The sequence below is a fragment of the Lathamus discolor genome, chromosome 5 (assembly GCF_037157495.1).
Source record: "Lathamus discolor isolate bLatDis1 chromosome 5, bLatDis1.hap1, whole genome shotgun sequence".
Taxonomy (NCBI): domain Eukaryota; kingdom Metazoa; phylum Chordata; class Aves; order Psittaciformes; family Psittacidae; genus Lathamus; species Lathamus discolor.
Window position 1 is genome coordinate 566,412 of NC_088888.1, and position 13,546 is coordinate 579,957.

At 42.3% G+C, this 13,546-nt stretch overlaps 1 long non-coding RNA gene across 2 annotated transcripts in view; it reads left to right on the top strand.

Moving 5' to 3' along the window:
* Positions 1-12,842, top strand: part of LOC136015983 (uncharacterized) — a 29,191-nt gene extending 16,349 nt beyond the window's left edge. Inside the window, exons 2-5 of one of the 2 annotated variants that reach the window (XR_010613433.1) lie at positions 227-381; positions 2,309-2,396; positions 4,893-5,016; positions 12,165-12,842. This is a non-coding gene — a long non-coding RNA (uncharacterized LOC136015983). Of the gene's footprint in view, positions 1-226; positions 382-2,308; positions 2,397-4,892; positions 5,017-6,250; positions 6,403-12,164 lie in introns of those variants that run through there. The other variant, XR_010613432.1, reaches the window with a different exon arrangement.
* The last annotated feature ends 704 nt before the right edge of the window (positions 12,843-13,546 follow it).

The following is a 13,546-nucleotide window of genomic DNA, read 5'->3' on the forward strand; positions in this document are numbered from 1 at the left end:
AGGGGTGCTCCATAGAAACAAGCACACACACTTTGAAGTAGGGCTGGCAACACTTAATAAATGCTGCGGTTTAGGCAGGGAGCATCGTGTTTTGGGTGAATTTCCTTTAGTCCTAAACGATGCTATTTCTTATGAGCTTTCAGGAAGTAATCCTGGAAGGGTTAAAAGTTTTGATTAATTGTGATCTTTTTTCCCTCCTTTTTGTTCTTTTTTTTTTCCCCTGCAGAACGAGCTTTGAATGCCTGATTCTCACTCATGGACAAATTAAGAAGAGGGTGAAAAAAGCCCTTTTAACGAGAAGTCTTTTGTAGCACAACAAGTATTCACACAACAGAAGTATCAGCTGAGAGCTGGAGGTTTGACCCATAGATCTGCTGAGAGGTGAGCAATAGGAATCAACTAGCACATTATCTGGGAAGTAAATCATGCATCCAGCCAGGCTGCCTGTGCTAAAATGAGTGGCAGGAGAAGATGTCAAGATTTCTTTCTCTCTGACCTCCATTGGTATGTGTTGATTTTCTTTGGCACTGCCCCAGGCCCCAAGTGTATGCAGTTGAACAAGGGGAAAAGGCAGCAGATTTTATTGATTCATAATATGGCTTGCTGTAATGTTCTGAGGGAAAACAAAGGGCTTATGTTAGCTATAAGGTACTGTAATATATATTAACTGGCATAAATTAGAGGGTTGTCTCTCCTTAAGAGTCTAAAATATAAGGTTGTTTCAGGGAGAGTCTGGAGTCAAAGAATGATTAAATCACTGTCCAAAGCAGACAAATTCATCAAACAAGCTCAGTTATTAAAAGAGCACAAGTTCTGGATGAATTGTTTGCTCCTGCTCAGTTTTACCAAAGCCTGCTAACCATTCCCAGCCCAGGATGAAGGGTAATTTTGTACTGAAGGCAACACATGGCATGTGATGTATTGCAGAATGGATCAGAGAACTTGACTCAGTTTTTCACTTCAGTGCTGTTTCCAGCCAAACTTCCTAAGAGTGGGGAACTTCGTTTTCTTTAAAACCTGGGTTCCTTTTGACTTACTACAGCGTGGGATTTCTATAGATCCAGGTAACTTTTAGAGATCCCTGCCTTTCTCTCTGTGTGCTGTCCTGAAGTGTACCTATTGATGTCCTTGAGCGGAGCTCAGTGCAGTGGATGCACTGAACTGTCCTGGTGCATGACAAGGTTTGTGTATGGGCAGGTCACTGGGGCAGATCTATTTTTGACCTTGCTCAAAATGTAAAGTCATTGTCAGAGGGAAGTTGCAGCATCCCTTCTGGGTGTAAAAGGGGCTTTACGTTACATTCAGAAGAAGGCTGGAGCGGATGGTGCCATGTAGCATCCAAGGTCTCAGCACAGAACCATAGAATCATAGAATACTTCAGGTTAGAAGGGACCTTCAAAGCTCACCCAGTCCAACCCCCTGCAATGAGCAGGGACATCTTCACCTAGATCAGGTTGCTCAGAACCACATCCAGCCTGGCCTGGAATGTCAGGGACTCACTGCATGCAGACAGTAAGGGGGCTCCTTTGGGGCAGGCATAGGGCAATTTAGTATGTAACAGAAGCCCTTGGTTGCATAAAGTTCATTATAAGCTTGGAGTATCAACACCTTAAACAGTTTGTAACCATCCCAAATGCTATGTTACCTCCCCTGAGCAGCAAGAAGATGGTATTTCTCAGGAAAAACTGATTCGTCAAATGCACTAGTAATTTTGAGGTTGGAATTGATCTGTAACCAAAGCAAAAGGGCTCCAAACCCAATCAACTGGATATAAATCCTGAAGTCCTACACACAGCATGAAGCACTGCAGAATTTGCCAAACTAGCTATCTAAAATGTAGCTAACAAGGGTTATGAATATCTAGGGTAAAATTCTGGCTCCCTGAGAAGAGTGGGAATTCTGCCATTGATCTGAACAAGGCTATAGTTTCTCTCCCCTGCATCTCTTCAGTTTATTAGCCATCCTGCTTGCTGTTTGCATGCATTTCCATTTTACATGGAGAGATGATGTTATGTCAGAATATACTATTTCGCAATTGGCAAGACCCCCTGGTCCTGCAACTGCAGTTGTAGCTGCCTGTAGGGAAGCAGTGAGTGGCTAATGGCCAGCAAAGCGCAGTGTTGAGGAGGGGGTTGCAGGGGAAGCAGAGCAGTGATGGAGCAGAGGAGGAAAGGGGCCCCTGCCTCGCATTCTTGTGTGTGAGAGTCAGGGAGAAGCTGCAGCCATCTGTGCTCTCAAATGCTTCCTTTATGTGCTCTGCAATGGTAAAATTGGTGGTTCAGGCTCTTTGTATCCCCATTGTTTCCAGTCTGAGATGCAGCACTTGGGATCTCCCGCAGCTCACCCATTGCATGTGCTGAGTGTGGAGCTAGAGAGCCTGTGCCTAAAGCTGAGAGGTGAGTGACCAGTGCTCCTGCTGCTGCCAGCATCTACACGGGGTGTTTCATGCAGGGTGTGTGACACTGCACTGCTGACTGGGGAAACACAGAGAGCAGCCGCACACAGGACACTTTGTGCACCCCTTCGCTCGCAGCTGTGGTCCCAGCAAAGCTGCAGTCCTCGGTGGCACTGCGCTGGATCGTGTTCTATTTGCAGTCCTTCTGGAATGCTTTTTTTCCATGTACTTTATCCCAAGTTTGGCGATATATTATCTGCCTGACAACTCGACACCTATAAAAATTTATGAATTTGTATTAAAACCAATACTTGATTATGTCTGTGTTTATGAGGCTTCCCATGAGCCCTATATTCTTCAGTTGAATCTAGCTCTAGCCCCTCATAATAATAATCACCCAGGCCATATTTCACCATTTCTCTGTTAACACGACTCACTGCTAGCAATTACAGTGGCTACCAGCTCACACTTCTGTTGATTTTAAGGATTTGCTGCCTTGTAAGGGTCTTTGCTGATCTAAACACACATAGACATGTATTCTGTTTCCCTCCTTAACTGGGCTAGAAACAACTGTGGGTGCATTATTCAGCTTTCAGAGAACAGCATTTATCTACAGCTCTTCCTGCAGAGGTGGGTAGTGACTCATAATGAATGTGTTATTGTGGGGTTATGTGCTGATAAGAAAGAATTGACACCACCAGGTCCTTTCTGTTTGCAAATATGAATATGGAGCCTGACAGAAAATAAAGAAGAAAAACCAGCTAAGCCTCTTCCTCCTGCAGTAACCCTCTTTCCATCCCTTACTTGTCTGGATCAGCCTTAAGTACTTCATTCTGGGGCCTGGTAGAGAACTTCTGTGAAGTGCCAGCTGCAGCCCATACACTTAAGCAATCTATGAGTTGTCTTCTGGCTTCTGCAAGGGAGGATGTTTCACCTAAAGTTAGTATTCTACAGTCTGGTTTGGGCATTGTGCAGTTCTTCTATCTTCCTTACGCAGTCTGTAAAGTCAAACCAATGTATACAGTAAGGCCATAAAGGAGAGGTAAGAATCTAGCATTTTAAATTAGAAGTCGGTGAGTCTGAGGGATTTCTTATCTTTAATACTAGCAGTGGTAACACACTGCTATTTAGGGTCACCGTGAGCTGTACAACATGCTGGCAATAGAAAGATTCTGACTTCCTAAGAATGATGAAGTTGTTTTGAAAACTGAATTGGGGAAATAACTGTTTATGTAGATAAATATATACATAGCATACGAAACATCCACACCATCATTGTTCTGGGTAGCCTAATTACTACACAAGAAGAACATGGAGGGGCACAAATAGTATATGTGAAACACAGGAGCAAATTAGTTGTAATTTCCATTTGTTTACTTCCCATGGCACATAGCAAGAATATTTCCGTAATATGAGAACTCCACAGGGATTATTTTTACTGGTCTAAAGGATGAGCTTGATAGAAGCTATCACTGTATGTGAATGTACAACTCTTAGCCATGAATATGTAACATATACACCACTTTTAACCAACAATTACACAGCATTATCACATTTTGTGGAGATGTGGAACTGTGATGATTCTTGAACTTTCTAGTTCCTTCTGTACCTGATTGTATCTCCCAGAAGAGAACAGATGGCTTATGCCTAAGTGTAAATGATTCTGAAGTGCTGCATTTGAACAGATGTAGATAACACCAATACTACTCCCCAGAGATGTTTTTCATGTCAGAAAATATCTCATACGACTGAATTGTCTCAAGATAGTGGTGCAAGAACCCTTCAGGATGACAGGTCACACTGTTCCCAGTCAGATTAAGTTCCACTCCTCTAGAAAGCATCTACTGCATCTACAAACCTTGAGATTACTGGCGACAGGAGTATGCTGCATTTTGGAAAGCCCTGCAGGGCAGGGGGTTGGTACTGCATGATCTTAAGGTCCTTTCCAACCCAAACCAGAATCTGGGATTCTATGATTCTATATTCCCACAGCCTATACAAAAAGCAGGGATTTAGAAAACAGAGTGAAGAGAAATTAGTAGACTATTCTCTGGGTACAGAAAACCCCATCATTCCTAGAAACTTCTGTGTTTTGGAGCAATCTTATAAACCTCTTCTGATATTTGTACTGCACACTGAAAAACCAATGGTTTTAAAAATCATGAAGGTGAATAACTGCAAAGTTGGGATCCAGACTCACAAGAGCAGTTAAAAGTCATGTAGGTCAGGAGAAGGTGTTGGTTGCTCCTTTACACCTATTCCAGTAGGACAATTGGACAGCCTTCCTTTTTATTCAAAGCAAAGTTTGGAATCCATCACTTCCATTTTGTAGGAATATTTCCTCACGGTTCAGGTGGTCAGGATGCTATAGTCAAATTTCTACTGTAAAGATTTCAGGGGAGGAGCTGGATGCACATTTGCCTTGCCTGCATGGCGTTCTGTCTGGAGAGAATATACAGATGCCAGGATTCTTTCTTACTCTTTCTTATCTTTACAGATGTGATCGATTGGGAATCTTGCCTTTTACTTCTTTTGAAGGTTTCCTGAGCTTGTTGCAACTCTTACCTGCAGTTCCTATGGTGTGGATATGGCAAGAGGAGGTGACATTCACTCGTACAGAGGTACATATCAGACCTGGAATGCAGCACACTCCAGCCTGTGCTCTCACTCTCTCTCTGCTGTTCTCCCTCCTGTAGTTTAAAGTCAAGATAGTTTCTGCATGGCTGTGTAAAGGTCTCAAGGGACATTTGGATGACTGTGCAAATCTGACTTGCAGTCTAGCTACATAATTAGCAAACACACTTTATTTCACTAGCATAAATCATGTGACTTCATATAAAGAAATAATCAAGTGAGTATCATTACGTTTTACAAAACAGAAGGAACTGATTTCAAGGCCAAGCTAGAAATGGCTTTCCTTTTAATTATTGTGTTATTACCAACTTCCTTTCCTTTTATCGCCCAGTAATTGTTAACTAGAGGCAATTGTAATTTGAAAGACGAGCCTATTTCCCTAGATAAGATCTGGGAAAATCAGCATCAGCTTGGTATTTGCTACTAAGAGCTTGTAACATCTCCACCTTGTGGTGTTTTTCTGAGTAACGAGCCTCGGCTGCTGCAGCTCAAATGGAAGTTATTTTGACTCTGGGACTCCGGCTTCTTTGAACATGGATCTCATTAAGGGACTTTAGCTAAGAGATTCTTATATAAAAAAATGCCTCTTTAGAGTCACATCAGTTCTTTTTTCGTGCTTTTATCAGATCTGATTAAAATGTAATATTTCAAACAACACTAAAGTCGGGGATAAGTGACTACAGAAGCTATGAGCATACAGGATAACTGAAACTGTCTCATTTGAAAACAAGGATTTCTTACCTAAAAAATGCCATCAAATCCCATCATAAGATGACCCAGGAGGTGGGTCAAGAAGATTAAGTATCTTTCACCCTCTGTTTTCCAGTCCTTGGCACTTTACTGTTCAATCATCAATCACCCTCAGCTCACAGGTATGAACTCAGCACAGGCTGCAGAAGTGGAGCTGCTTTTCTTTAGACTTTTTCAATGTGCAAATGGAAGGAAAAGGTCCCACGATATTTCTGGCATTTCCCTGATCACAATCAGGCAGCAAAATTCAGAAAGCAGCTCTTTTGTGGTATTTGGTCACTTCCTGCGCACAGCAGAGATTTTAACTGCAGGATAGGCATGTAAATAAGTGTTCATATGTTACCCAGGCTGTCTAAATGGCACAAATACTTTGGCTTGATAGTTTAGATGCAGGTGTCACCACCTCATGTTTCCAAGGTTCAGGTCTCATTGTAAGCATGATTTTCTTTTCTCTTGATTTATTATTTACAGCTGCTTCACCTTTCTCCATATTTCCTGGGTTTATTGTGGTCACTGGAACTTCCTCTGTACTGTATCATTTATGAAAAGCTACTCAGCAGCCTTTTGGAATGCATCATGTAAAGGAAGTATGATAGTCTTTTGACACAATGGCATGAATATAAGCAGCATCATTTCTTCTCTCTTTGTAGAGATCCCTGACAGTCAGAAAAGCTGTATTAGCTGTGGTCACTGATCTTTTAGGGTTTTTTTGAGGGGACACATTTGTCCTTCACGCCACTAACAGAGTAGTGCGTGATTTAGGCTACAGAAACCATGACCTGCGCGACTGATCTCCATAGGATCCAAATTATGCTCTCTTCACACCAGTGAAAAAGACTTAGAACTTGCTGAAGGACTTCAGCCTCAGAGCTGAGGTGCCACCCACCCTGACCACCCTTGTCTGCAGGTGTAGCATGGTGTAACCCCAGTTCTGGTGTCAGGGCTGTCCAGACCATTCAGTAACCTTGAGGTTAGGTCCTGATGATAGGAGACTGAGCTCAATGACATGCTTTGATTTCTGGAACAGAATAACCCAAGTAGGAAATGTGGCTGTGGTGTGTGTTACTTCATGTGCAGTTTTAATCACCATGTGGTGACTAAGCCGTGCTGCCCTGCTTCTGGTTTCAGAATGCTACTGTATTATAGAATCCATGGAGCTTTGAAGAGCAGATCAGTTGAGGGTGGGCAAGCTTTGAAAGGCTAAAAGAGTTTGTTCAAATAGCATATTCAGATGCTTATTGGGAAATAATTGGTCTGGAAATCAAGCTTCAGTGCCTCTTTGTCTCAGACATTTGCAATGCTGAAGGAAAACCACACCTTTCCAACTTGTGCTCTGCCGAAGCTCAGTGAGGCTCCAAAGACGTTTTGGAATGTTAAACTTCCAGTATTTTTCCAAAAGGGAAAATTTCACCCCGTTCTGTTTGAAGAAGTCTGCCTGTAACTCATGAAAAGCAGCATGTAGCACACGTTGTGACAGTGCTGTTGTCACCAAGCCCCCTCGGTGGTCATGAAGACCAGAGTCACTTGCCCTCTGTGGGCTCCAGTGGGCGAGGGGTAGCATCAGTGTTCCCATCAACAAGAACACCCCGGCAGCCCTGCCTCAAGCAATGCTGCCGATGAAGCCAGCTGGAGCCGTGCCTCAGTGAGGGCTGTAGGGTTTGGCCCAGAACACTTCCAAACAGGATGATGCTTCAGCCCAGGGAATGCTCTGCACAACAGGCTGTCCCCCCCAGATCAGCTTAATGTTAGCGGTATGCGGATACTGTGGTAATCAACTGCCACGGGGTAAAGTTGTTAGTGCCAACTTACTTGCTTAGCGAAACCCTGCTCAAGCCTTACTCATTCTGTAGGCTGAGAAATGCTTAGAATGGTTATAAAGCCTGAAGTGTTTATTTTTAATCAGTGGAAGCATCTTAATGAGGTTTTAGGGGGTTGTGGGCACACACACACAAAATTCTATTACCCAGCATGTGAGTTAAGGAAATAAGAAAAGTCAACTCTGTGGTGTTCAATATGATCTGACAGAAAGCATAAAGGGATGTAACTTGTTCTCTCATTGTTCAGCTGACTGTAAAGCAGTGACAGCAGCAGTTCCCTTCCAAGCTGTTCTAAGGTTTAGCTGGTCACCCTCTATAGCAGCACTTCCAATAGTAACAGTGGGCAGTATAATCGGGGATAGAGCTCTATCAGGGCCAAAATTTGAAATCAGGCTTTTTCTTTGGAGTTAAAGGGAAGTTGCACTTCAGACAATTGCTGGCATGGCATGCAACCATGCTGCTGATGGAGATTTAGATCTGTTATCCTAGTTTTTACTGAAAAGCACTCCATACAGCAAAGAAAACATCAGTAGTGGGGTTTTTGACGTTTGTCTTAAATGTATACTTCATCTGGTAGAATATGTATTTGGAAGTGTGTAAATGAGCATATAAAGTTCTGAATTTGGAATTTTATACTGATGATTGTAGGAGCCTAAAAGCAAACAAGGTTCCTTCTGTAATTAAGCAGAGCTGCTATCTATCCGGCCAGCTGCTGGCTGCATTCCAGTCCAAAGTGCACTCATGGCATCAATTTAAAGGGCATATGTTGGAGGCAAACACGCAGAAGTGGTTTGGAAAGAGGTATGGAGTAAGAATGTCTGAAGTGCCTACGTCGTCTCAAAGAGTGAGGCTTCAAGGACACTCAGTTGACTTTGAAAATCTGGCCCAGGCTTACCAGAAATATGACAAATCTGGCTGCAATCCTCTGTAGCCACAGAAAGTTCCACACTTCGGGGATAGTTTTTATTCCAGTTACTCCAGATGTACTTGCCCTTATTCCTGTGTCAGAAGGAATGTGGTTGAAACGATTTGCTTTGACTTTGGCAGCAGCAGGATTAAGCCCTGAGTCATTTGTTGGTAGAAGACTCTTTCCCCCTAATGTGAATGTTTTCCTTTCTTTTGGCAATGGCAGCTTCCGTACCCACTCCCCTGTAGGCAGGTAAGGTGCGTAGGTGAAGAAGCCTGGGTGTAGGAAAGCAAAGCATTTCTTCTCTGCTGTTTCTGGTTTCCACCAGCCTGAAGAGGAAAAGGCTGAAGTCTGCCCGTGAGTGTGTACATTTTGCTGCATAGCTGAAACCAAATTCTGCATGGAAGCATTTTATCAAGTACCTTATTTTCCTCTGCATTCCTGGAGGGACCTGCAGAGGAGGAGCCTGTCAGCCAAATTGAAAACACACTAACAAAGTTAAAAAGTTAATGGGAGACATTTGCAGTTTCCCAATGATTTTCCTGGTGACTTCAGCTCGAAATAACTGTGTATACTTCTGCTACTGTTTTCCTTACATCTTTGTATCAAGTGACATGCAGAAGAATTAATGCCGGATATCTACCATTTGTCGCACACCTATCAAATTATAGCTTTGCTAGGCACACTTACAGTTCAGGTGGCCAGGTCTCTGTTTGTCTGGGAGGCTATTTTCAATTACTCCTAAGTAATAATGTGTGTTTTATAACTCAAACCACTTGTATAAATAGAGCTTAAAACCTTGTGACTGAGGCAGTAAAATAAAAGCAAAGGTTTAGCTGTTGTAACCTACTGTGCAGTCCATTTAAGGGCAGGGGCTGAAATAGAATTCCAGACTCTGGGCCACTTTTGTGCTAACTAGACAATATAAAAACACTTGTTTTTCCTATAATTAGGGTTATTATTATCCTAATAAAGCATCTGGAATATTTGCTGCTGCTTTCAGTGAACCTTGGTTAGTTATTGTGAACCAAGACACTTCCACATGCCCTGCTAAAGGCTATATATAGGCTGACAGTCTTACCTTTGCCTTTTATCTCCTGGTTTGTGAAGGGGTGCTGTTTAAACACAGGTTTTTCACTGAGGGGTACGCAGAAGGATGAATCTGCAGGCTTGGTTAATTCTGTCAGATGTGCTTCTGGTCTCCTGTTCACCTCTGTTTACTACGACTAGACTGTTGTATCCCATGGCCAGCCATGTATTTATGCCAAGTACTGCTGCACGTCACTGGCATCCTGGCTGAGGTGTCAAAGAGGAATAGTTTTGATGACTGACGAGTTTCTTTTTCATTCCCTTCACACTAAAACTTTCTCTTCTGGCACCTATTCTATAAACCCAGTTCGTTTGCTAGACCTTTTTTATCTTAGAGAAAGAGTTAAAATCAAGTGACATCTTATTCCTTTCTTTTAATCTGCCTTAAGCTTCCAGGACCATTCCTCTGCATTCTGGCCTCTACTGATAACATCTTTTCTAGCTGCTAAAGAGCTGACAGCATGTTCCAGGGGCTGCACCATACTGAACCCTTCTCATTTGGGTTTGAGTTTCTGCATTTCTGAATGCCAGAAATGTTGACCTTTTCTGTATTGAATACAGCTTAGAAGAGGCATCTTTCCAAGTCTTAGTGTAATCTACTGCTGAACCTTCTCACACTCCTCCACTTCCCCTCCCCTTCGATCTCTAGCACTCCTAGTTCAGTGTATGGGATACAGACACCTGACATTGCGTGGCATATCCTTTTACATACACCTAGGGAATGCAGGAATTCTTTTGAATCCCTTGAGCGCTGCTGCATTTGTACTAGTGGTCAGATTCTTTTATCAGTTTCTGCTATCAGTCTCTGTTTAAGGTCTGTTAGTGCGAGTGGCTCATTTCTTTCCCCCACAACCCTTTCCTTACCTGTTGTCTTTTGGCCATCCGTTCTTTTAAGAGGGATTTTTGAATGAAGACTTGGCTTTCTCATAAATAATACAGAATAGGAACGGGAACATCCAGTATCATTTGCCTTTTTTACCTCTCTTTGTAATGAATGGCTGCATTAGCCGGCTAATAACAAAGGCCAGCTACCTTCCTTCTGCTACGTCTAGTTAAAATATTTCATAGAAGAGTGATTAAAGGAGGAAAAATTCAGTTTTATGATCTGGATTGTTTCTGAAGCAATGCAAAGACAAACACTTTGAACAACTGCCTTGGGATTTGGACAGACTTTGCAGTTCTACTCAGTGATCATCATAGGTCCATTCCAGCAGAAATCTCTCCTCTCCTTTTCTCTCCTCTCCTGTTCTAGATATGGCTATGTTATCATGTTTGGCTGCATGCAAGGTAAATGACACACTATTGGCTTGCTAAGCCCTTTTTTTTTTTCCAAGCTATGAAACCAAGTTACTGTGAAGTTCTGGAGAGTTCTGGAAATTGGCATGTCCCATAGGAATGTTTGTAACCAGTCTCCATCATTTAGCACATGACTTTGTCTTCGCAGCTGCAGTGTGTTCACAGTGATGTTTGCTGCTCGTGGGAATGCCAAATTGACACCTACTTTGAAAGCAGAACCTGGTTTTCAGCTCGAAGAACCATTCCTATAACATCGCTTTATAAAATTCCAGCTCACAGTTAATCAAATGTTACAGTTTTTACAGGTTTTATCCCACGGTCTTTTACCTGATTTGCCACCCATCCTGGGTACTGGGGAGAGTGGTTTTGTCAGCCAGCAAAACAGAACCGCATCCTGGGCCAGCTTGCTTCCAACAGCTGTCTCCCATGAAAAAAAGCACTTGGATAATGCTTCCAGATGTACTTTTCCAAACGAAAAGATACAGTTCTCAAAACTCAGTCCCATGAAAACTCACTCTTTTTACCTTTAGAGTAACAGCCAAGAAATGTATAAGCACTCACGGATGAGTCCACATGTGGTGATTCAACATTGTCCACGCGTTTCATATGTGCTTTTCTATCAGGTAGCATCAGTGTCTGCTCTTTCTAAACAGGGAGAGCAGGGAGGGCAAACCCAGTTCTAGCTCTAAATTCTGCCTTTCTAGTCCCACTGACCCATGGTTATTCCTTCCTGCTGGGCAGATACATGACTTCTGAATTGTGTCCATCATATGATTAAATTCTATGGAAGGGCTGTTGCTGTCCAAAAACACTGACAAAAAAAGACAATAGAAATTTCCACTGCCTTTACACCAAAAAGCAAGGCCTTGCGCTAGTTAAACTCTGATGCAGTGCTTGGATTTAATTACAGCAGGCCAAGTTCTGCCCTCAGATACACCAGTCAACTTGGGTAAGACTTGGCTGGAGGGGACATTTTCAAAGCTAATACCATGTTATTTTTATAATACCATGCCAAATAGGGCAGAATATATTTTTAGAAACTTTCTCATTTATAATAATAAAATGCTCTTCAAGATGATTCATGTTAGAAGAAACAATTATTTTGGCTTACAGGACATATTTGTTACTATGTGTAGACACTTATTTGGATGCAATTCAGCAGCATGTAAATTCCGAATGTGGATGTATGCCAGTGGCAGGGAAGAAAAAAACCATCCCCGTGAAGTAAGCTGTTACTCAGTAGCTGTTGCTGTTTCCTTTGCCTGCTGCCCCCAAGCTCCCTATAACTTCAGGGATGAAGAACTGGAAGGAACCTCTAGAGGTCATCTGGTCCATACTTCTGCAGAAGGACAATTTCAAATGGACGAGGACAGCCGTTCACAAGTGATGGTTTCGTACTGCTGTGGTTTAAGCCCAGGTGAACCCAGGACAAATACCCACCGAAAACATCACAAAAAAGGGGAAATTCCACACCTTCCCGTGTTCCTCAGTATTTTTGCAGATGGACAGGCTGTTCCCAATGGCTGATTTGAGTGGCTTTTGATGAAAACCAAGCAGATTCTTTCTGTTTCTTTCCACTGTGGTCAGGAGGAACAGCTGAGCGTGTGCTATCCCTCCATGGAAAGTTGTTGGTTTACTTCCTTTCAATCTCCTTGTTTAAAAGAGACATGGTAGAGAACTTCAGCTTTCCCACTTCATTTATATACACATTAAACCCTCTTTAAACGCACATTAAACCCTCTGTGTACTTGCTGCTCTCCTTGGGGTCCTTCCCCAGTTACATCCGTCTCTTTCAGTTATGGTGCTGAAAGTACCAGCTCGGATCTGACCAGCGGTGAATACAATAATCATCTCCTACACATTGTATAGAACATTTCTCAGTTTGCAATAGCCTCCTGTTGTTGACTCACAATTAACCCATCATCCACCATGAACCTCCTGTGCATCTGCCTGTACTAATTGTTGCCTTCACATTTTAGACCACTTCTCCGGCTTGTCAAGTCGCTTTGAATCTTGATTTAGTTCTTGAAGAGGGTTTGCGGCACCTTTCATATTATAGTACTCCAGTCCATTACCCAGAACATTAACTCTTGAGGAAAACTGGGTAGGTAGTGCTTCCACACTTCCCTATTTTTAAGAGTGAACAGTCACTATTTTAAGTAATAGTTCTGTCATCTATGCACCCTATGACAATTTCACTATAGCATTATCATTTATTTAATGCAGCATCCAGGCCTTTCTAAGGACATAGTTATTCTGTGCTTTTCTTTTAACCAGCTAAAAATCAAATTCTTTCTTTCCTTGCCTGGATGCATAATTTCCAAAGCACAATTATAAAAGCTCTATACTTCAGGTGCATGCTCCTAAGAAATAACATTGTTAAATCAAAGCTATTACTGCTCATACTATATGAACTTGAATACAGGCAGTCTATTTATTAACATGGATGAAAAACTGTTGCAGTTATTAAGCTGTAAATCACTGGTATAATATGGTATTCCAGTCATTCTCTGGGAGCATAGGGGAACATGAACTCTATTTTCTAACTTATTTGTAATGCAACTTGTGATCTTTCTGTCAAAGTCAGAAAGAGATCCTTAAAGACAACAATTCCCATTTATCCCATTTTATCCCTTTTTCACCAGCCTGAAAGCAGGG